The sequence below is a fragment of the Notolepis coatsorum genome (genome assembly GCF_963971535.1).
Source record: "Notolepis coatsorum genome assembly, chromosome: 1".
NCBI lineage: Eukaryota > Metazoa > Chordata > Actinopteri > Aulopiformes > Paralepididae > Notolepis > Notolepis coatsorum.
The window spans coordinates 114,024,517-114,049,394 of record NC_140165.1 but is presented as its reverse complement, the minus strand read 5'-3'; the positions used below and the strand labels follow the sequence as shown (position 1 = coordinate 114,049,394).

The window sequence follows — 24,878 nt, the reverse complement described above, 5'->3', positions numbered from 1 at the left end:
TTATTTGTATTTTTATTAGGTTTGTATAGGGTGGTGATGTTAGGGTTGGGTATTTTGTTTGGTTTGTTCTGGGTTTGTTGGTTTTTCTTTATCGTTTTTTTTCTTTGCCTTGAACTTATTTGCTCCAGTTGCTTGGTTGTACAGTAGGTGGCGGTATGCATCTTTCTGTAGTTGCGACCCGCCATTAACTCCGAAGAAGAAGAACACAGGAAGTTGGTAACAGGAAGTCAACCTTTGACCTATTTAGTCAGGAACTAAACCATAGATAACTAAACGCACATGGCACAGAGAACCGAGCCAGCTGTGTTCATTATGACTGTTTCAACAATCTGTCCACATCGTGTGCCATTCAAAGCATCTTTGGTATGTAAACTCATCATATCTCTATATTCAATTGCAGTTAATTATTTGTTGTAAAAGTTTTGTTTTCTGAAGTGTGATGTAAAAACTAAAGGCTACCAAGCTAGTCTCTTGATTTCATTGATGGTTATTAGAAAATGTAATGCATTGCGTCTATTCTGCATCGAACATTGTACATAATATACTGAACACTGACTTTTTTTTTTTTACTTCTACTTTACATGCTATATGTTATTTTATTTCATACTTATCTTGTCTTGCACAGTCTCTGGAGCGTAACAGTAAGAAGCATTTTGTATAAAAGTATTCTGTACTTAACTATTAAAGAAACTTGAAACTTGAACATATATAAAAACAGGTAATTTAATTAATGATAGTGTTTCAGTGCATGTACTAGGCGTTTGATTAGGCGTATTTGTGAATGAAAGGTGTTAAACTTGGCGCATGGACAGAATAGAGGAAAAGCCCAGGTATAAATGGGTTTCCAATCCGTTTTTAGTTAGTGTGATATACATTTTAGCTATAGGTTAGTCTTCTAATGTTTTATATGTGTTTTGTGTCATTGTCGTGTTTTTGTTGTGGCCTTATGGCCTAACAGCCCTGGGACCAAGGGTCTTATTCTCATGTCCTCGTGTTTTTAATCCATCAACAAAATCAATGAATCGAATCAAATAAAACACGTACTGCAAAGTTAATATTCAGTACATGTATCGAGGTGTAATGAACCTTTGTTGGGGGGCTTGAGTTAACGTAAAGATTCTGTAGCACATGATGCTGGACACGTGTTATAATCTTTATATATTTTATATGCAGGAGTCGGACACGTGTTATAATCTTTATATATTTTATATGCAGGACACGTGTCTATAATCTTTATATATTATATATTTTATATGCAGGACACGTGTCTATAATCTATATATTTTATATGCAGGACACGTATAATCTTTATATATATTTTATATGCAGGACACGTGTCTATAATCTTTATATATTTTATATGCAGGACACTTAAGATCCATTAAGATGTACAGTATGAAATCTGCAGTGGACTTGCTGCATTTATTCGGTCTAGTTTACTTAATTCATGGACTGGTCAGTTTTTGCTCCATGTATCCTGCTTGGAGCTCAATGCTACAGTGATGATATCTCCAACTCTTACTGAATCAGCCTTTGAAGAAGATCCCACTTTACCAGATTCTGAGTAGCATGAAGGAGTTTAACATTATTCTGTGTCAGGCAGGACACCAAACACGACCAGGCCTTGTGGCGGTTGCCCACGTTCTTTGAAATATGCTGTACTTTGGCACTGAATCTGAAGAAATTCAGACGTGGCCCCATTTAACAAGTTAAACCTGTATCCACAGACGTGCCGCCAAGCCTTTTCTGCAAGACTCCAACCAATCTGCTTTGACGGTGAGTAACCCCCTCTGTTTTATAAGGGCACTTCACCACAGAGCTGGTTATTTTTGTGCACATAATCTCACGCATCCAAAACTCTTTGCACACATTAATTTAGTTTGGCTGTGAAGGGTAAATTGAGTTTTGAATGTGGCCACCAGTGATGTCATCGGGGACATTGAATCCTTTTGTTTTAATTACAGCTCCATGAAATTATGGCAATAATTATAAGAAACTGCTACCGTTCATTGAGCTGTCATTAACCAACAATTAATTGTCCCCGATGGCATCACTGGTGGCCATATTCAACTAATTTACTCAATAACTGTCCAACTAAATAATGGTGTGCAGAACTTAAACATTTGAATGTGAAGGGCGGCTACGTGGCGTAGTGGGCAAGGCGCCCGCCACGAATGCGGAGACGCTGGGCTCTCCTGTTCGAGCCCAGCGCTCCACATTGCTTTCAGTTTAGCTGGTCGTTCATACTAATACACATTGGCCGTATTAGGGGGTGGGAAACTGATGGGTGGGGATCGGGCGTTGTGGACAGCGACTCCCACAGGTCGGTTGGTGCGCCTGCGCAGTAGAATCAGGAAGTGTCGGGGGCAGCGTGAGCCTCCCACGCGTTACTCCTCGCCACAGAGATCGAGCTGCGCAGGTGAAAAGATGCGACTGCTGTTACCTCAAGTACCGGAGGGGACTCGTGCTATGTATGACTTAGTCCACATTGCAGCCGGCTTGTGGGAGGCAAGAAACAGCGTCCGTGACAGGGGAGGGTTGAATTGGATGATACGAAATTGGGATGGGAGAAAATGGGAGAAAAAGTGGATCAAAAAAAACATTTGAATGTGAAGTATTTGCAAAAGTCTGCATTGGTGAAGTGCCCCAAATGACTAGGGTTCAGGATGATAATCATCAAAGTAAGACGAGCATGTGCCTGATTTCAGTGATGCTAACCTTGAATCTGACATGGATCCTTTTTAAGTTAAATTAACATGCAGCCTGCATTTTTATTTAATTTTATGCTAACGTGGAATTCTCTTTGTAGGTGGGGTTGTACTCATCGAGGTGCAACTATGACGAGGTTCCAACAGTAACTGGCAGTTTGTCTGGAAGATTCATGATGTAAGTACAGACTTTGATCCAAGAGTTGTTAAAATATTTAGTTTTAAAAATGATGATTTAACTCTTGACAAGCATATGCCTGAATTTATTGATGTCAACCTTGAGTCTGATAACTAACGGCAAACCAACCAAATCAAGTGACTCTACTAAAACATGATATTGACCTGACTCGTTTTCCTTGTAGATGGATGACCCATGGTGATGACTGAAGTATACTGATGGCTGTAACGTAGGTACGCTTTGTCTACCAGCGGTTTGCTTTTAATCCCAGTTCTCAGAAGTGTATTGCAGATCCTGTGGAACGCCTGTAGCAAGGTGTTTCCAAGTGCATTGTTTGACGGGATGAAATGGGGAAACCGAAAATGTCCAGTTGGACTGTCCTCAACCACATCGAGACGGCTGACATTTTGGACTTTGTTAAAAAAAAAACAGACTCCTTCTTGTAGCTAAGGGGCTACACAACCCTGACTGTATTTAAATAATGAGCTTGACAAATACTAAATGATTAATTAACCAATATTAAATGTACTCAAAATGGCGGACACTCATTAACTGGGAGGGGGGACGGTGGTACCAAATTGAATTATTACATTTAATGTGTAACATAAAAACATGCATGTAACATATCACATTAATATCCTGGGGCTAATCAAATTTACATGCAACCAGTATCCTTTTTCTTTTTTTAATACTCTTTCTCCGCCTGATTTTCTATTTTTCTCCCCATCCCAATTTAGTCGTTATGCCAATTCTAGCCCCTCCCCTCCCTGGTTGTTGTGCGCATGTTCCTCCTCCTGGTCGGTACAAGGGAACCCTGAAGTCTACCACACGCTTCCTGTGGAGACAGCCAGTGGCTCTCTTTTCACCTGGCAGCGAGGACTCTCATTGGTGAAGTGTAACGCGTGGGAGTCACACTGCCATCACCATTTCCTGCCTTTCGCTGAGCAGGCGCCCAGACCTGACCTGTAGGCTTCGCTGTCCACAACGCCAGATTACCACCCTCGACTTCCCTCCCGCTAACTCAGCCAAAAGAGTTAGTATGATGATCGGCCCAAGCCGTGGGCAATGCTGACTCCGGGAGTCGAGACCGCAGCCTCTTGCATTGGTGACGAGCGCAATCTCCGCTATGCCATCCGACCGCATGCAACCAGTATCCTAATTATTATTATACAATTTATATCACAATGTCCGAATGAATTATGAGTCCTAAGCTAATGGTACCAGGTGGTTGGAGCTCTGAATGGGGGGTGGAGTGGATGATAATGGTACCAGGTGGTTGGAGCTCTGAATGGGGGGTGGAGTGGATGATAATGGTACCAGGTGGTTGGAGCTCTGAATGGGGGGGTGGAGTGGATGATAATGGTACCAGGTGGTTGGAGCTCTGAATGGGGGGTGGAGTGGATGATAATGGTACCAGGTGGTTGGAGCTCTGAATGGGGGGGTGGAGTGGATGATGAATTCTGAGTCCTAAGCTAATGGTACCAGGTGGTTGGAGCTCTGAATGGGGGGGTGGAGTGGATGATAATGGTACCAGGTGGTTGGAGCTCTGAATGGGGGGTGGAGTGGACGAGTCCTAAGCTAATGGTACCAGGTGGTTGGAGCTCTGAATGGGGGGGTGGAGTGGATGATAATGGTACCAGGTGGTTGGAGCTCTGAATGGGGGGGTGGAGTGGATGATAATGGTACCAGGTGGTTGGAGCTCTGAATGAGGGGTGGAGTCCTAAGCTAATGGTACCAGGTGGTTGGAGCTCTGAATGGGGGGGTGGAGTGGATGATAATGGTACCAGGTGGTTGGAGCTCTGAATGGGGGGTGGAGTGGATGATAATGGTACCAGGTGGTTGGAGCTCTGAATGGGGGGGTGGAGTGGATGATAATGGTACCAGGTGGTTGGAGCTCTGAATGGGGGGGTGGAGTGGATGATGAATTGTCCGGAGGAGAAAGATGAGGGCGGAGACGATGATCTCTGGAGTAAACTCCAGAGGTTGATGTAGACGTAACCGTGGAAGACCGTCGGGGAGTCACTGGATAGAGGGCGTCTCGTATGGACCGGGTTCCCACAGTCCAAAACGCCAGAGCTTCGGGTAACTGTTCGATAGCTAGTTAACCCTTTTTGCTAGGGCTAACCAGCACAACGCTGAATTCGGCCGCAACCGAACTCAGCCTAACATCTCTGGTGTCTCCGTTATTTTCTGCACGTTGGCAGATCGATGTTTAGACCACATCTGTTGCCGCAGTCAAACCTGATATGATGATTTGCTAGTCCGTGTTTCACCTGATCCTCATGATTACACTTAACTACGCTGATGGGTTTGACTGGATTCACACATTAAGCCAAAGTTGTGAAGTTATTATAACCGACTAAAATCAAGTCTTCTCTTTTTTTAGGGATGGGCAGTCTTGATTTGATCAAGTGTAATATGGTAAGAATTTATTGACTTATTTATGGTTTAACTTCAGGCTATATTTGACCCCCTCTGTTGCTTGGTGTGTCACATTGCTGGTTTTCGCCAGTCCTGGCTGCGTGTAGCTTAATCCCAGCGGAAGAGTGCAAGAGCGCTTCCGCATTTTGCCCTGATTGGCCGCGGTAACGCCCTCCAAATGCGCATTTTCTTTCCCCCCGCTCAGACGCCGAAATGGAATGCATGTAGTACATTGTAACAACGCAGCATTTCCGCGTACATTGCAACGTAACAACGCAGCTGTCAACTGTACTTTACATATTATGGAATACATGTATATTATCGCGACGCGAGCAACGCCATAATGTTATTTCCCTGTACATTGTTACGATAACACAACGCAGCTGTCAACTTTACTTTGTAACATTGTTTTTTCGGTCATTCATAAAATTGATTGAATGAAATTGATTGAATGAAAATAACAGATTGCAGAATGGGTACAATACAGTACGGCTCAATACACACAATTGTTAAGGGGATGCAGACCAGAGAGACTTTCGTCTTGTTTACATCAGGGTCCCCCATTTTCAATTCATCAGGACATATATGACATACAGATAAACTGACAGCCCTAATTACAACCTTTATTTAATGGTTAATATTTTGATAAAAGGTAATTTACTATATTTGTATGGCATTTACACTTAAAGTAGAAAAACAAAAATAATAGTGAATTTCCTGTGAAAACATTTTACGTTACACACACAAATGCTACATTATGACAATTTTTACAAAGTATATTTAGATTCAAAGACTATTTTAATAGCTTTCTTTGAATACACGGTTTCTCTCCTGTGACGTACAAATGTTCAACAAAACCGCCAACATTGACTCAGCTAGACCTTTGTTATATCTGCAGCGCTAACAGAAATAAAAACAACCCAGGCCTATCTTAAAGTGTAGCTTGGCTTAGAGGATAATGTCTTGTATGAACTACCAGTAATATAAATCATATTAACAACAAAAATGTGTTACGTTTATGTCAATTGATTTTCAAAAAGGAAAATGTACTCTGTCGTCTACTCTACGCTATCCTAGGTTGTCAAAGTGGGCAGGGGTGAGGTGGGTTCTAGACCCATGTTACTGACCAGACACTCTATATCAGTGATGTCTGTTTACTGCAGAGTGGCAGCGCTAACAGAAATAAAAACAACCCAGGCCTATCTTAAAGTGCAGCTTGGCTTAGAGGATAATGTCTTGTATGAACTACTCAATCAATCATGTACTTCGGCGCGGCTGAATAACAGTAGCAGTGATCGCCTGCTGCGTCCATCGCGTGTATGTGTGCTAATATGGCGCGTTAGCGTTAATATGTGATTAATATGAACCAAAGCGTCGAACCAAGCGGGGATCTCATGCGCATGCGCGCGAGCACCTGGGCGAAGGAAAAGGAAATGCGCATTACCGTACTGGCGTATGGCGAAGATTGCGGAAGCGCTCTTGCACTCTTCCGCTGGGATTAAGCTACACGCGTCCTGGCTGCATAATGTAGCATTGATGATGATGACTTTATTTCAGACTCGAGGTCCATATTCATGCATTATTAGCGTTCCGTCAATTTGATTTGGAGTCTGACGGAATTGGCTACCTGGTATAATATGATTTGTAGATGCGTAGGGCATTTTGACCATTCTAACCAATCAAACGTGAGCTTGACGCGCACACACGCTGCTCACAGTGCCCTCCCCCTCACAGACCTGTCTTGTCACAGACCCGTATCATTTGCACCGAAGATAGCAAGCGTGCAGGTCCTCTTTTAACACCACTGAAGCATTAAACAATGGCCCAGTAAACTATTCACTTTAGTTTACTACACGAGGCGTTTTCTAACGTTATCTAGCTGATGGCTCATAACATAATTGAAATTCGTTTTTGAAGCTGTGGCTAACGTTAGCTAGCTACCGATCTTCGGGTGGCTAACGTTACTGTAACTGTAGCTTGCTAATACGGGCTGTCCTGGCTGGCTGACTTTTATTTCGCAATGGAGTGGAGCTAACTAACTGTACAAATCGATGTGATTGGCTGAGATTGTATTTTGTACGGTTGGCTGCCTGGCTGTTGTGGATTTGGTTAGCCAGCTAGCAGCTAACATCAACTTAACGTCAACACTCTGTTGACACTCTGAGCGAGTTTGCCGACAGCAATGTAACAAACAATATGGTCCGTGCGGAACCATTATCCCCAACACAGTTATTAGCTAACGTCAGCATAATAACGTTAATGGAAGGAGTAAGCTGGCCACTAAAAAGAAAACGGTGTTCTCAGACGAAAAGGATGAGCGGCACCACCCAACAAAAGAAAGTGTCGAGAGGAATGGAAGTTTGAAGATAGCAGTATTTCAAGAGACTGGCTAGGCTACAGTATGATGCGGGGGCTGTTAACGTGTTCCGCAACTATGTCAAAAAGAAAAACGGAAACAACACATTTGTCATTGTCGTGTTACTTCACAGTACAAATATGTGAGTCCTCTGTGTGGTTGTGAGTATCCTTTATTAAGCTGCGGTTTCATTTTCGTATCATTGTCATACGCGTTTCGCCGCGACGTCCTGCGCCTCGAGTCACACTTTCGTTTTTTGTTTGTTTTTGTCACCTGAGCACACTGATGTAGTACACTGCCAAAGCAGTAGGTGGCAGTAGGTGGCGAACATGAAGGCAATTTCAACCAATCAGAACTTGAATGTGCCAATACACAGCTCCAGCAAAGAAAATATCAATTCAACACAATATCAACACAATTTAGCGTTTCAGCCGTACCCACAAAAAACGCCAAAAAACGCATTTCTGTGTAATAGGGACATGAAACTTATTCAAAAACTTATAAAAAAACGCCACAAATACACTAGTCTAACCATGGCCTTAGCTTAACTCCGTAGCAACATCACACAGGTGTATCTGTAGACTATCTCCTCCCCACTGTATATTCTCTCCCCACCGTATGTATCTTTTTTCTCCCACCCACCCTAATGTACAGTCTCCTCCCCATCATAATGTATATAATCTCTGTTAGGATCTATGGGTAACAGTACTCTATATTTGCATATCGTATATGTCACAAATGTAATATTACTATACCTGCAATCCTATATATCCTATATAACCTATATATCTGTTAAATATTGATTGATTGTTATAACAGATTGCAGAATGGGTACAGTACAGCTCAATACACACTTGTTAAGGGGTTGCAGACCAGAGAGACTTTCCTCTTGTTTACATCAGGGTCCCCCATTTTCAATTAATCATAACATATATGACATACAGATAGATAATACTGCTACATCTATACATTTATGACATACCAGATTTACAAATACAGTATTGTTTGTGAAATACAATAGAGTCTAAAAAAGAGAGTATATACATTTGATGAAGAAACTGTACATTGGAGGAGGTTGGGTGGAGGGGGGGTGGACTGTACATTGGAGGTGGTTGGGGGGGGTGGGGGGGTAACTGTACATTGGATTATCGACGAAACCGAAACAAGTAGGCTCCCTTAAAACGCCAACGCTATTAAAAAGAAATACAGTGGAGGTTAAAATAAGAATATGACTTGGCCTGAAAAATCAGTCGGGAGATTTTTTTTTGCTTTAATCGCTGAGTATGTTACTCCAGGCACTTCTTTTTTGGCGATACAACACCGTTTCCAACTGGTAATTCACCAACGTTACCATTACAGCGTTGTAGCAAAAACAACTCTCCTTATACTTTTATTTTCCAACTAACTATCTTTTTCTCCGTTCAATACGTGGTGAGTGGCTCGCGCTGTATACAAAACTAACGGTAACTTTTTCTCTGATCCAATGGGTGCGCGTTCTATGCAGCACGCGATACAAGGAGCATATATGGGCGAACAATAAAACACTATCGGGTCAACAGTAAATATATATCTTACAAATACAATCTTACAAATAAAACAATATTTTTTCTCTTGAAGCCAATCGTGTTACGCCTAGTTCTATTACTGGCTAAGCTTGACGACTCTTTCGAAGTTGGTTAAGGTTAGAGTTTGGAATCAGGGCTGGTGGTCTATCGCCCTGCTCTAAACTAAACTCTAACCGTAACCAACTTCGAAGAGTCGCCAAGCTTAACCAGTGATGGAACTAGGCATAACGCGATTGGCTTTGAGAGAAACGTCGCGGAACCCGAACGCGGAAGTGAAAGTCTGTTAGGGAAAATATACACGCGTACAGGTGCACCAACCGATCTGTAGGAGTCGCTGTCCACATTGTCCGATCCCCACCCACCGGCTTTCCCACCCCCTAATACTGCCAATTGTATTAGTATGAACTACCAGCCAAGCCGGAAGCAACGCAGAGAGCTGGGCTCGAACCCAGCATCTCCTGCGTTAGTGGCGAGCGCCTTGCCCACTGCGCCACTTAGCCGCCCTAGCCTGTAACATCTTTTCACCTGCCAGCGCGGACTCTCAGTGGTGAGGTGTAATTGTAACGCATGAGAGGCTCACACTACCCCCGCTACTTCCTGTCTCTGCTGTGCAGGCGTCCCCCAACCGACCTGTAGGAGTCACTGTCCACAACGTCCAGATCAGGGTTTCCGTTAGAAAAAATTGTTGCCGGTCTCCGTGACCTGCAAGATTTCAACTACCGGACAAATGAGATTAATTCCGGTCATAGTTTATTGAGCTTTAAAACAATTGAGATAGGCAGGCTATATAAAGAATGTCATCCTCAAGGCATGTAGATTTATAATATTATTACTTAAAACTAGGCTACTTTTGCGTATACAGTCATTAATATATTCCAAATAAAATAAGTCCCTCGATACTCCGTCTCCGTGCTGCTGCTGACTTGAAATAAAATAGACCGCGTATGTGGCAGTCGGTCCGACACTAAAGTCTGTTATAATCACATTTTTATGAGCTAACGAATTCCGTTATATTGGACATTTGTATTAATTATATCAAGCGAAGAACTGAGAAAGCAGAGACACGGCAACATTATCGTGGTTTGCGTGACTACTCTCTCCACCTCAATGTCACGCGGTCGAAAAGGGCGCTTGTCTATTGGACAGTGGAAATGTGTGTGTGGCTGCGATCCTGTGTGCGCGCGTGTGTGTGTGTCTGTGTGTGTACTGCGGAGCCCAGATCAGCGGAGCCGAGTTTTGACATGGCATTGATCCATTGTTCTATTGAAGCACATTATTACCACCATCCTCTCGCTAAACAACTTGTAGACCACGGTGTTTTTATGAGTGCCCACAAGTAGCCGTTTTAATAATATAATAAGCCGCGCGCCTCGGTAATAATAATAAGCCGCGTTTTTTCTTCCTTCTTCCCAAGATGCACAGACATAGATAGATAGAGAGAGAGATAGATAGATAGATAGATAGATAGAGAGATTAGATGCAGTGTGCTTGTTTTGCAGTCAGTGCTGCGAGCAGTGGTAATAATAATCACTTCCTATATTTGGTTCGCGTTTGGTCCGATGAAGCGAACCGAGACCTACGTTTTTAAAGCTCTCGCTGACAACGTCGTTGTCATTATTAGAAGCAACGAGGAAACAAATGTAATGATCGTTTCGTTCATCGCATAGGCTATTTAATTTTAGCCTATTTTAATACAATTCAAATAATCAAATTGTGCTTAGACTCAGGGAATTATTTTCACCGGACATTAAGACCGGAGAAATTAAATATGTCGGACTTCAAGAGATTTTGCCGGACAAATACCGGTAATTACCGGCTAACGGAAACGCTGGTCCAGATTACCACCCATCGACTTCCACCCTCTAACTCTGCCAATTGAGTTAGTATGACGGCTGGCCCAGGCCCGAGTCTCTTGCATTGGTGACGAGCGCAATCTCCGCTGCGCCACCCAGCTGCCCTCCTTCAGAACACTTCTGAAATGAAGTGTGTGGAGTTTCAGAAATAAATGTTAAATTCCATGTGGACATATGGTTCACCGCAGTCACTCGTTCCATCCACTACAGTGCAGTTACAATGATGATGAACTTAGCTCACTTTGAACCAATGTGAAACGACAACAAACACCTGAGTAACTGCATCCAATCTGCTTAAGCATTAAGATACCTAGTGCCAGATGTGTATAATAGGTGTGTATATCTTTTCTTCATTTGCGAAGTCTGAAGAGGCGGTGGTTGATTTCTTTTTTGTTTGTTTCCAGGCCTTGCTGTTTCTCCAGGCGATTCCATTGTAAGTTTAGTCTTTGATGAATTACAAACTGATTCTTATTTGAAAAGTAATTTGTCTTTTTTGCAAACTTAAGAACTAGTGCTGTATTGGTAAAGTAACTAATTGCGTGTGCATTCAACATGGTTGAAGTAAGCCTAGTTACACATTGCTTACATAATCCACCAGACTAGTATTTCATAACCATCCAATTGAATATATAAACTGTTTTCAGGACTCTGTAATTTCAGATTACTGTTAAAATTATAGACTCACTGCAGTGGCTCGGAATGATGAGAATTTTCACAGACCTGTTCTGAATGACAGTGAATGGACTTTATTTTTCTGATGCGAGACACTTGCAAAAAAGACTTTGTCGAACCAACGTTTGTAGTGAAATGCTTCTCCTGTCCTTGCTATCGCCATGCTGGCAGAACACTGTGTTGCAACATTTAAATGCCTCTTATGTCTCCTAAAACATTGATTTATTAATGTAGTGGTTGACTCTTGTATCTTTCAGGCCTTGCTATTTGTCACTTCCAGGCAATTACGTGGTAAGTTTCTTTTGTGTATTGTAGAATATAATTTATTAAAGTGCGTGATATTCTTATTTGGAATCTAATTTGTCAGAAATTTCATGTTGAGAATCTTTCATATCTGATATTTTGGAAAGTTATTCAATCTTGTGTTTGAAACGCATGCTGAATCTGAACTAGTGTCCCTCTTCGACAGCTGCGGTGGTGATGCTCTATTGTACCAACCTGGTGGTTCGATGGCCGTAGTGGAACATGCAGGTGAGGACTTCTATTTGGTTTCACCATACTGGTCCACATGCATGGTTTTTGAAAGGGGCATGTCATCCATGATGTAGCTGAACTGGTCTTGTTCTGGCAACTATCTACCTGAGCTGAATTCAAAATTCAAGCTCATTAACTTGAGACTAGATTTAGCTATGATTTCCCCCTTAAATCCTCTGGTGTAATGATGAGATACTTTTGGAATCTCGTTCGTCTGAACTGCTGTTGAGAAATGGAATTTCTGACATCGGAGGTCTCGTATAACTCTTGGAGCTAAAGTCTTTGGTGAGACCTGACCACGTTGTCTGTGTTTAGGTTACCTGCCTGGTGCTTTGGGGTTGAGACCATCGGGCGGTGATTCATGGCTCAAAGGAAGGTGAGTTTGTCTGGGCAATCATTTTGACCTCTCGCCACTTTATTTGCCCCCAGAAGAAATCTTGTGCACATGAGTGAAGCGGAATAAAGTGTGAAGAATTGTTCTTAACCTGTTACGCCCTATTTTCTGAAAATCCGCCTAAAAATACATAAGTAAATGAAGATTGTTCCACTTCTACAAGGTTAATTTGCATGTGCTTGGTATCTAGGGATCTATGGGTCTTGGGTAATGTATTCCCAGTGTCAGGAATATTGTCTGTTACTAGGCTTGAGTAAATTGTGATGAAACAAAGGAGAATATAAATTATGATTTATTTGCATCTTTGACAGTGAATAACACCATGCTAAAAGTGACCAGACATGAAAAACTGCCACTGAGCTCGTTCAGCACCTTCTTGAGATCATGTGTACACATCTAAGCAAATTAATAAAAGGAAGATAATTAAACAGGTTTTGTAGATGCAGTACCGAATTCAGCCATCCGGATACATTTAATAGAATATCGGGCCTATAAATGACCTTATTATAGCCACGTGACTTTTATAGCCAAGTTACAAATCTATGGATCTACTCTTTCCAATTGCAGAGTTCAATTTGGATTTAGTATCACCAGGCGTGCAGCAAGAACCGTGAATGAAATCTACTGTAAATAGTAACTTTTATTTTGAAGACCGGTCCGCCATTTTGAATCTGATTGCAACGCGGATTGTTGCTAAACGTTCACAGAAAGGTAGATAAACTAACTGCGTTCTAATTTATGCCAATAACGTTCACTTTTGTGGTAGATAATCCTGAAAAATAAGAGAAATAAAAAAGCTTTTGCTTGACGGAAGCTGGCATTAGCTGGGTAATGTAGTTTTTGGAAATTGCAATGCTCATTGAGAGCTCTGGATGTCCTCATATGACTACAAACAAAATGGCGTGGCGGTGCTTTTATCATCTATATTTGCTTATTTATGAATATATTTCCTGAACGGATATTTCACTAAACACTAACATATTGGTAAACAAACATATTGCTGAATATACACAGACTGCTGTTTTGACAGGATTAGGGTCTTTACTCTTGGCTACATTTGAAGAAGAAAAAACGCAACATTAATCCATACAGTCTGTAGACATGGATTTATGACGTTTGCACATATTTGAGAATAAATTGCCATGTCACACCTGATTCCTCAATGATGACACCTGCACGTGTCTTACGCCCAGCGCTAACACCAGAACCTGGAAAGGTGAACCCACTGGAGTTGCCAGGGCAATAAGGGGAAAGCCTGTTGGGGTTACCAACAGTCTGAGTGGGAATTTACTAGGCTGTGACACAAAATGGCTGCCCTAGTAGTGGGAATTGCTTGAATGACTACTATAATGACTCTGGATTTTCTTTTCAGACTGTTCCAATCCTTGACGCTTAAAAACCAAGAGTGACCATTTGAGGTTAGTATTGTCAACTTTTGACCACAATTTAAAGGAACACACCAACATTATGCAAATCGTATATAGTAATCTACACCTTAGCCTAGCTTAGCACAATGAATGGATGTGAACCGTACCGGTTAGCCTAGGCATTGTCCAACTAACACCTCTCCTGAAGTTTAAGCTTATTAAATTATCGTACGCACGGTTTACGCACATATCTGTGCATACGCACCATTGATAAATGAGGGCCCTGGCCTTGGCCTCAGGTGTGAGGTGACTAAGGGCCCTTTCTCACTCACTCTATTCGTTTCTATTTCGTTCCGTTCTTCCCGTACCGAGATCTGATCCGAACTTCCCCCCCCCCCCCTCTCCCCCCTCTAGTTTGTGTACACACTTCATTCTGGGTGCGCTCTGGGTTTTGTTTACGGTTTGCGTTTTGAGCTTGTAAGCTTGCCGTAGTCGATGATGTCACGCTCGAAATGTAAACACAGGAAGTGTTCACACGGAGACTGGAGAATGGATGTTGATATAAAGATACAAATAACTAATAAATATGAAGTTATATTTGAACCTCTGTTGTCAAGCCTTGTCAATAAAACCCACCCCCATTTTCTCACGAATGGAACTCTGTTGTAGAGTCCGCTTTTGATCGTTTTGCAGCGTTAACAATAACGCTAAGCTAACGGCTAACGCAACATACTAGTAACTCATCGATTATATTGAATGTCATTGATCTACTGGTCGACCGAAAATGTAAACGGGAATGTCTTAACACGACTGCGGACTCTGGATGTTGATATAAAATGAACAAATTGCCAATAAATATGAAGTTATATTTTATCACGAATGGATGGTGTTGTAGAGTCCGCTTTTGAGCGATCTACTGGTCGACCACGGCCGACTTGTTGGGCACCACTGGTCTAATAGAAATAAATGCATTCGAACAATGTTATAGACATAGCAATGGCAAACAAAATTTATGACGTTATGTCAGCACCAGGCGCCACGCCCGTGAAAAGGTACAAGCTCGCAAAGCCACACCCCCCGTTCTCCCGGGACCGACCCCGAGACCACCTCTGCCAGCTGGTCCCGTTCAGCGGGGGGTGAAACGATTCAGCGCTGTTTCGCACCCCAAAAGTGGTGAGTGAGAACACTGCCCCCCGTGCTCCGGGACGGTGATTCGGTACAAAAGGCTGAGTGTGAAAGCCCCCTTATTGGAATCCTGATGGACGCGTGTAAACTGGTGTTGGAGCAATGACTGAGATACCCCTCTGATCCTCCTCAGAACCACAATTCTGCAACAAACCATTGTAAATCAACGGATTGTCCTGCAGTGCTTCTCATGAGAATCTAATGCACTATAACTAGAATCTGCTGTTGTATGCACGGTGATGCTTTCTAGTCTAAATAATTTAAAATGTCTTCTGTTGGGGCGCCCCAGTGGCGAACCACATAGCGCGCTCAGCCGCGACACGGCCGACCCGGGTTCGATTCCCGAACCAGTCGTTATTTGCCGAATGTCTTCCCCCCCACTCTGTCTCCCATTCCTCCTCTATCTCTTATCTACTGGACTGCCCAGTAGAAATGAAGCGATAAAACGCCAAAAAAAAAATCTTTAAAAAAAAAAATCTTCTCTTGACAGGTGCAGATGGGACGGTCTGTCTTGAGAGTTCCTGTGGTCCCGTTTTAACTGACTGGTATGTGATGTGTTCTCATTCAGAAATATGTCTGTAGTGAACTGTTAAATGCAAACTCGTTAAGCATTTTGTAGCATTTGACACTTGCATTTCTATCCTAGTCCCTAAACAAAATCTTTGAGAAGTGATGAGTTTCTTTTACCGCCCCAGTCTGAAAATTCATGACTGATTGGTGTCTCTGATCAATTGCTTTTTAGCTAGATTTTTGTGCCTGTAAAATGCTACAAACCCATCGATGCTCATACGATCTCTCCTCCTTCCAGAGTCTGGCTGTGGACCACCTGCAGGATTCTAGTCATGGGTCCTTCCCAGTTTCATCAAGATTCAAGAGGTTTATTCATCACATCAATAAACCTGTGGACAAACCGAACTGTCTCCAGAGTTGTGAGGAATGAAAGGTGTTTAACTTACTGCCAAGTTATTCAGTACATGTATCGAGGGCGGTGTAATTAACCTTTGGTGGAGGGCTTGGGTTAGCCTTAAAGATTCTGTTGCACATGAGGGTGGCTACGTGGTGCACTGGGCAAGGCACTCACCACGAATACTGGAGACGCTGGGTTCGCCTGTTTGAGCCCAGCGCTCCACATTGCTTTCAGTTTAGCTGGTCGTCCGTACTAATACACATTGGCAGTATTAGGGGGTGGGAAACTGATGTGTGGGGATCGGGCGTTGTGGACAGCGACTCCTACAGGTCGGTTGGTGCGCCTGCGCAGTAGAATCAGGAAGTGATGGGGGCGGCGCCCCTCCAAAGCACAGACCCCTGACGCTGAAAGATCGCGCCGCGCAGGTGAAAAGATGCGACTGCTGTTACCTCGAGTATCGGAGGGGACTCTTGCTATGTATGACTTAGTCCACATTGCAGCCGGCTTGTGGGAGGCAAGAAACGGCGTTCGAGACAGGGGAGGGTTGAATTGGATGATACGAAATTGGGATGGGAGAAAAAGTGGATTAAAAAAAAATAGATTCTGTTGCACATGCAGGACACGTGTATATAATCTTTCATTGCTAGCTCGTTTTGGCCACATGTGTCTTTAGACTTGAATGATCTATGAATCCATTACGATGTACAGTATGAAATCTGAAGTGGACTTGCTGCATTTATACGGTCTAGTTTACTTCATTCATGGACTCTGGTCAGTTTTGGCTATCCATGTATCCTGCTTGGAGCTCAATGCTACAGTGATGATATCTTGAACTCTTACTGAATCAGCTTTTGAAGATACCACTTTACCAGATTCTGAGTAGCATGAAGGAGTTTAACATTATTCTGTGTCAGGCAGGACACTAAACACGATTAGGCCTTGTGGCGGTTGCCCATGTTACTAGATTAACATGTCAAAAATTGGGGTCTTGGGCTAGAAGTAAAGCACGTTCTTTGATGCGTTGTCAGAAGCTAGGCGTGGTCAGATAGCAGTGGATCTCATCACTGAATTCAACACGGAGCGCACGGGCAGGTACTTCAACACGGAGCAGCACGGGCAGGTACTTCAACACGGAGCATGCACAGGCAGGTACTCGCCGCGAACACAGAGCGCACGCGTGTGATCTGTGAGCGGCTCGAGTCGAGTGTGTAAAAGCACAGCCAGCTCCGCTCCTCTTGCAGAGTCGAGACATGGGAGAGAACGGCAACAAAGATGAGTTTGTGACGTTTAAATTCCTTGAAAGACGGAACGGTTGAGTTAAAATAGTTTTTATTTATATATATTTTTTTATATTTATATAAGTGACGTGAACTTTGGTGTCCAGACACCGTGCCCGCCTACAGAAAAAAAAATGGCTCGCGCCCGGTCCAAGGGACTTTTGACAACAAACACATTTTGAGCGTTGCTGCTGGGGAAACGAAAATGCCAGCTAAAACGCTGTTGACTTGGACGTGCAAACAAAATAATTCAAAAATGTTGGTTTCCCTCGTGTAATCTCGCGCATACCAAAACTCTTTGCACACATTCATTTAGTTTGGCTGTGAAGGGTAAATTGAGTTTTGAATGTGGCCACCAGTGATGTCATCGGGGACATTGAATCCTTTTGTTTTAATTACAGCTCCATGAAATTATGGCAATACCTTGTGTTATAAGAAATTGCTACCGTTCATTGAGCTGTGATTAACGCAACAATTAATTGTCCCCGATGGCATCACTGGTGGCCATATTCAACTAATTTACTCTAACTGTCCAACTAAATAATGGTGTGCAGAACTTAAACATTTGAATGTGAAGTATTTGCAAAAGTCTGCATTGGTGAAGTGCCCTAAATGATGAGGGTTCAGGATGATAATCATCAAATTAAGACGAGCATATGCCTGATTTCAGTGATGCTAACCTTGAATCTGACATGGATCCTTTTTAAGTTAAATTAACATGCAGCCTGCATTTTCATTTAATTTTATGCTAACGTGGAATTCCCTTTGTAGGTGGGGTTGTACTCATCGAAGTGCAACTATGACTAGGTTCCAACAGTAACTGGCAGTTTGCCTGGAAGTCTCATGATGTAAGTACAGACTTTGATGATCCAAGACTTGTTAAAATATTTAGTTCTAAAAATGATGATTTAACTCTTGACAAGCATATGCCTGAATTTATTGATGTCAACCTTGAGTCTGATAACTAACGGCAAACCAACCAAATCAAGTGACTCTACTAAAACATGATATTGACCTGACCCGTTTTCTTTGTAGGTGGATGACCCATGGTGATGACTGAAGTATACTGATGGCTGTAACGTGGGTACGCTTTGTCTACCAGCGGTTTGATTTTAATCCCAGTTCTCCGAAGCGTATTTCAGATCCTGTGGGGATGGGTTCGCAGCCCCTTATGAATGAGCAATATGATGTCGAGGGGCAAGGCGTTTCCAAGTGCTTTGTTTGACTGGATGAAATGGGGAAACCATGGCCTATTGAAATGTCCTGTTGGACTGTCGACCACATCTAGATGGCTGACATTTTGGACTTAGTTAAAAAACGAAGCCTTCTGAAATAAAGTGTCTGTGGAGTTTCAGAAATATATTTTTAATTCCATGTGGACATATGGCTAGTTCACCGCAGTCACTTGTTCCATCCACTACAATGCGGTTACAATGATGATGAACTTAGCTCACTTTGAACCAATGTGAAACGACAACGAACACCTGAGTAACTGCATCCAATTTGCTTAAGCATTAACTCAATGAGCGCCAGAGGGCACTATGTTGGTTAACCCTTTATCTGCCGGAGATTATTCTCATCTTAATCCCTTCTCTGCCAGTACTGTAAGTCTATGGAGATATTCCCCTTCTTTGCAGGGCTATGACTTTTTAAATTGTATTGCTAAATTGACATTACTATGGCCCATTCAACATCAAGTATCTATCGTTTAGGATGTAGCAACGTTCTACTTTTTCATTCACACATTCATACTAAAATATGGTCTAAAGCAGGGCTATTCAACTAAATTGTCAGGGGGCCACATTGTCCACACATTCATACTAAAATATGGTCTAAAGCAGGGCTATTCAACTAAATTGTCAGGGGGCCACATTGTCAGAAACCCAAGGGGCCAGGGGCCGAACTGCCACGGCGCCTCCCCGTGCTATGAATATATGTACACTTGACACAACACGCAACCACATTTTCACAACTTTTATTTAACTACATTGCAAAAGTAGTATACCTTTCAAAAAAAAGTGCTTCATTTATGACTGCAACAACTGCAATATCTCCTTCAACATTTCAATATAAAAATAAAATAAAAAACAAACTAGTGCATGATGTGCATCTGAACATTCTAACATCAACATCACCCACACTAAATATCGAAATGACGATAAACCCGACTTATCTCGGGTCTGGCACTGAATGAGTTAAGAGGCTGTTAGATTCTGATCAATCGGCCAGTATCACGTCTTCTGGTGTTATCATCTCCATCCACTACCCTCTGCGTTGTGTAATTTTATATCGTCATACTGGCTGATAAACCTTATCATTCCCTGTTAGTGCAATCTGCAGCATAAGTATTCTCCACCTTCGTAAGAATTCGACCTTGACAGCATGATACCTTTCTTGGAAGAGCGTTTATTAAATAAACAGAACCTCATAATCAGATGTTATCAAATTGTATTGTCCTTGCTATCGTCCTTCTGCTATTCAGTCCAATAGTGGTCAGGCCTGGTCGTTAGCCAGAACCCTCCTCGTGTTAGCCGAAGCTAATGATGATGTGGCCTCCTTCCACCCCCCCCCCCCCCCTCTCTGATGAGGGGAGGGAGTCTCTTCTGTGTGATCTCAGTCCTAGTCAGATTGTAGTCTGCCCTTACCCAGAACCACTGTTCGATTTATATGATCTCCGTCATAGCAACGATGGCCCGCCCCTCTTCTGGTTGTCATGTGCCGCTGCCATGACAACAGCTTTAACCTTTACATTAAAACGCAGTTTCTACTGTCAAACCCCTCTCCGCTCTGCTCTCTGTGCCTGTTGCCTAGCTTATCTTGTTGATGTTCTAAAGCAGTGGTGCCCAACCCGATCGACGGGTAGATCGCGGGCTGATTTCAAGTAGATCTTGATTAATAATTTTTATTTTGCTAAATCAACTCTTCCTCTCCTTGTTAACTACAACAAGCAATGCCGTTTGTTATTTAAGATGAGGTCGGACTCGGCACTGACAGATTTGTGTTCATTATGTTGCTTTTATAAAGCCTCAAATGACTGCTTACAATATACAATTTTGGCTGGTAGCTCTCGGGCTAGGTGGTAAATAAAAAAGTAGATCTTGGTTCAAAAAAGGTTGGGCACCCCTGTTCTAAAGGAATGTCAACACCCTGCTCGCTGGCAGCTAAACATTCTGCTGGCTCCTGCCTCTGAACCGCTTCTTCTACCACCGTCTGCTAAGACATGCACATCTCTGACCTGGCACCGTTAAATGCTAGTCATCTCCCCCAATATATGCATCACATACATTGAAAAACCACCGATTTCTCTGAAGGTCATGTGCCAGATGTGTAGAATAGTTGTGTATATATTTTTTTCCTTCATTTGCGAAGTCTGAATAGTCGGTGGTTGACTTTTTTTTTTTTTTTTTGTTCGTTTCCAGGCCTTGCTGTTTCTCCAGGCGATTCCATGGTAAGTTTGGTCTTTGATGAATTACAAACTGATTCTTATTTGGAAAGTAATTAGTCTGAAATTCCATCTTCTATATCGTTCATAGCTTTTTTGCAAACTTAAGAACTAGTGCTGTATTGCTAAAGTAACTAATTGCAGTACAGTTAATTCAGTGTGCATTCAACATGGTTGAAGTAAGCCTAGTTACACATTGCTTACATAATCCACCAGACTAGTATTTCATAACCATCCAATTGAATATATAAACTGTTTTCAGGACTCTGTAATTTCAGATTACTGTTAAAATTAGTCTCGCTGCAGTGGCTCGGAATGATGAGAATTTTCACAGACCTGTTCTGAATGACCGTGAATGGACTTTATTTTTCTGACGTGAGACACTTGCAAAAAAGACTTTGTTGAACCAACGTTTGTAGTGAAATGCTTCTCCTGTCCTTGCTATCGCAGTGCTGGCAGAACACTGTTGCAACATTTAAATGCCTCTTATGTCTCCTAAAACATTGATTTATTAATGTAGTGGTTGACTCTTGTATCTTTCAGGCCTTGCTGTTTGTCACTTCCAGGCAATTACGTGGTAAGTTTGTCTTTGACTTATTGTAGAATTTATTCAAGTGCGTGATGATAATCTTATTTGGAATCTCGTTCGTCAGAAATTCCATGTTGAGAATCTTTAATATCTGATATTTTGGAAAGTTATTCAATCTTGTGTTTGAAACGCATGCTGAATCTGAACTAGTGTCCCTCTTCGACAGCTGAGGTGGTGATGCTCTATTGTACCAACCTGGTGGTTCGATGGCCGTAGTGGAACATGCAGGTGAGGACTTCTATTTGGTTTCACCATACTGGTCCACATGCATGGTTTTTGAAAGGGGCATGTCATCCATGATGTAGCTGAACTGGTCTTGTTCTGGCAATCATCTACCTGAGCTGAATTTAGCCTGGACACAATTCAAGCTCATTAACTTGAGACTAGATTTAGCTATTCCGATGATTTCCCCCTTAAATCCTCTGGTGTAATGATGAGATACTTTTGGAATCTCGTTCGTCTGAACTGCTGTTGAGAAATGGAATTTCTGACATCGGAGGTCTCGTATAACTCTTGGAGCTAAAGTCTTTGGTGAGACCTGACCACGTTGTCTGTGTTTAGGTTACCTGCCTGGTGCTTTGGGGTTGAGACCATCGGGCGGTGATTCATGGCTCAAAGGAAGGTGAGTTTGTCTGGGCAATTATTTTTACCTCCACTGTTTATTTGCCCCCCAGAATAAATCTATTTTCAGAAAATCCGCCTAAAAATACATAAGTAAATGGAAGATTGTTCGACTTCTACAAGGCCCATTTGCATGATCTTGGTATCTAGGGACATCCCCAGTGTCAGAAATAGGATGAAACAAAGGAGAATATAAATTATGATTTATTTGCATATTTGACAGTGAATAAAAAGTGCTAAAAATGACCAGACATGGAAAATGACCAGACATGGAAAAACTGCCACTGACCTCATTCAGCACCTTCTTGAGATCAAGTGTACAAAACATCTAAGCAAATTAATAAAGGGAAGATGATTAAAGGGGAACTATCTTATAAATGACCTTTTCCAGTGTTTAGGGTTATTTTCTAGCTATGTGGACTTATAGTAATAGGATCTATGTCTCTAATTCTCGATTTGGCGCATTCTTCCAATTCTCCTCTCACAATAATGTCCCCTCAAGTGAGTCATCTGAAAATTAGCTTATTCGGGACGTCAGATTGTTTGCATTTGCATAATAACACCCACCCCCCTCTAGCTGCCAGCCGAGCGAGAGAACTGTAAACGCTCTCCTTCTCCCGTTCGAGGAAGTCCAACACCGCGCTGCGTGTTTACACAGTTCTTTTTTTTTCTCTCTCTCTCTCTCTCTCTCTCTGGGAGACACGCTGAGTTTTTTTTCTCTCTCTCTGGGAGACACGCTGAGTTTTTTTTCTCTCTCTCTGGGAGACACGCTGAGTTTTTTTTCTCTCTCTGGGAGACTCTCTGGGAGACTCTCTCTCGCTCCTGGCCTGGGAGACTCGCTCTCTCTCTCTCTGGGAGACTTGCGCTCGCTCGCTCTCTCTCTCTCTCTCTCTCTCTCTCTCTCTTGAAAAAAAACGTACAGATGTCTTCAATAGACTCACATGAATTGTGTAAAGTTGCCCAAATAGTGCTAGGAATAGTAAAATAGTTCCCCTTTAAACGGAAGGTTTTGTAGATGCAGTACCGAATTCAGCCATCCGGACACATGCTATTTGAAATATTATTATAGAATATCGGGCCTATAAATTACATTATTATAGCCAAGTTGCACATCTATGGATCTAGTCAAATCTACTCTTTCCAATGGCAGAGTTAAATTTGGATTTAGTATCACCAGGCGTGCAGCAAGAGAAGTGAATGAAATGTACTGTAAATAGTCACTTTAATTTTGAAGACCGGTCCGTATTTTTTAATCGGATTACAATGCGGATTGTTGCTAAACGTTCACAGAAAGGTAGATAAACGACCTGCGTTCTAATTTATGCCAATAACGTTCAGTCTTGTGGTAGATAATCCTGAAAAATAAGAGAAATAAAAAAGCTTTTGCTTGACTGAAGCTGGCATGAGCTGGGTAATGTAGTTTTTGGAAATTTCAATGCTCATTGAGAGCTCTGGATGTCCTCCTCATATGACTACAAACAAAATGGCATTGCGGCGCTTTTATCATCTATATTTGCTTGTTTATGAATACATTTCCTGAACTGATATTTCACTAAACACTAACATATTGGTAAACAACAGTGTCCTCCGGTACAGTACGGGCTGTGCACCGTACGATTGCAACGGTGCAGAACCTTTTTTTGCGGAACTTAAATCCCCCCGGCCCCACGTAATTTATCAACAACAGCTGTGAGCATTATAAAACAAACGTGTGTTTAACCGACTGTGTATTAAAGTGTCAATGCTGTTTGTCATTTTAACAGCAGATACTTTCTTAACTCTTTCAATGCCATGCCTGGTTTTCCGTTTTACCGCTTGAATGCCACCATCGGCGCCAATGTTAACGTTAATATCGCCTAATCTATGTTTTAAATTATGGCTATGTGTCTAATCTGCCCATCGCATTATCCAATACTATTTTCCAGTCAGTGCTGTGAAGGCAGATTCTTTTTTTATCGCGTCGTTTCCGTTTCAGAGCAGTTAGAAAAGCCCCCGTTTTGATAAAAAACAGCTCATTCTGGAGCATTCTATGAAAATCGTCTTTTACTGGAATATTCCACAACGTTGATATTCGTCGGCCTTTTTATGAATCGTTTTCAAATAAACGCTAGATGATCAATATTATACGTGCACGCACGCACATTACGGCCGCGCACTGATAATCGCCCCGTTGATTTCCTCTCGGACTTTTACAATGAAACCGAAAGAAGACATTTCACAAAACAGCTTATAACTTCATCAAACTTACTCCGATTATCCTACCACTGATAACACAGAGTCCTTACCTGACATCAGATGGTATCCAACTGGTATATTCCAATTCCTGATCACCATTCGAAAAAATCGATAAGTGTATGGATCCAACGCGACACAGTAGATCTCTATGATCCGCGGGGATCTGAGGCTCCAGAATGAACTGTGGTATCCCCGGCTGGATCAGTGAACTGGAAAATGTGGAGTACCGGATTTTTTTCCCCAAGTCCATTCCAAAATCACTTATGTCATCTGGGAGACGACAGGGGGCGCTTTTTTCCACAGTGATCGTCGGCGCCCCTCGGCTATACTCGGGTAGGCTCGGGTGATGCAAACAATTTTCAGATCGCAAAAAAAAAAAAAAAAAAAAAAAAAATCCGAGAAATCTCGTGAGTGGCTAGCAACCACCTATAAAAAAACACGAGAAATCTCGTGAGTGGCACTGAAAGAGTTAAATGCCATCCTCCCGACAGAGCAGTGTGACGGGGAGCTCCGATGGGTTCGCTTGCTGGTGTTAGCATTAGCTGAAGAGCTAGTTTTAGCTTAACGTTACCTT

General features: G+C 42.3%; 1 protein-coding gene across 4 annotated transcripts in view; it reads left to right on the top strand.

Moving 5' to 3' along the window:
• The first annotated feature begins 272 nt into the window (after positions 1-272).
• Positions 273-24,878, top strand: part of LOC311238070 (uncharacterized protein) — a 39,631-nt gene continuing 15,025 nt past the window's right edge. For 2 of the 4 annotated variants that reach the window (XM_084326041.1, XM_084326038.1), the window contains exons 1-18: positions 273-363; positions 1,728-1,776; positions 2,810-2,886; positions 3,071-3,119; positions 5,273-5,307; positions 11,486-11,514; positions 12,011-12,044; positions 12,223-12,284; positions 12,603-12,663; positions 14,054-14,099; positions 15,724-15,778; positions 16,042-16,176; positions 18,189-18,265; positions 18,453-18,501; positions 20,837-20,865; positions 21,403-21,436; positions 21,615-21,676; positions 22,010-22,070. The gene's annotated coding sequence lies outside the window, so the exon portion shown is untranslated. Of the gene's footprint in view, positions 364-1,727; positions 1,777-2,809; positions 2,887-3,070; positions 3,120-5,272; positions 5,308-11,485; positions 11,515-12,010; positions 12,045-12,206; positions 12,285-12,602; positions 12,664-14,053; positions 14,100-15,723; positions 15,779-16,041; positions 16,177-18,188; positions 18,266-18,452; positions 18,502-20,836; positions 20,866-21,402; positions 21,437-21,614; positions 21,677-22,009; positions 22,071-24,878 lie in introns of all 4 variants that reach the window. The other 2 variants (XM_084326039.1, XM_084326040.1) reach the window with 2 other exon arrangements.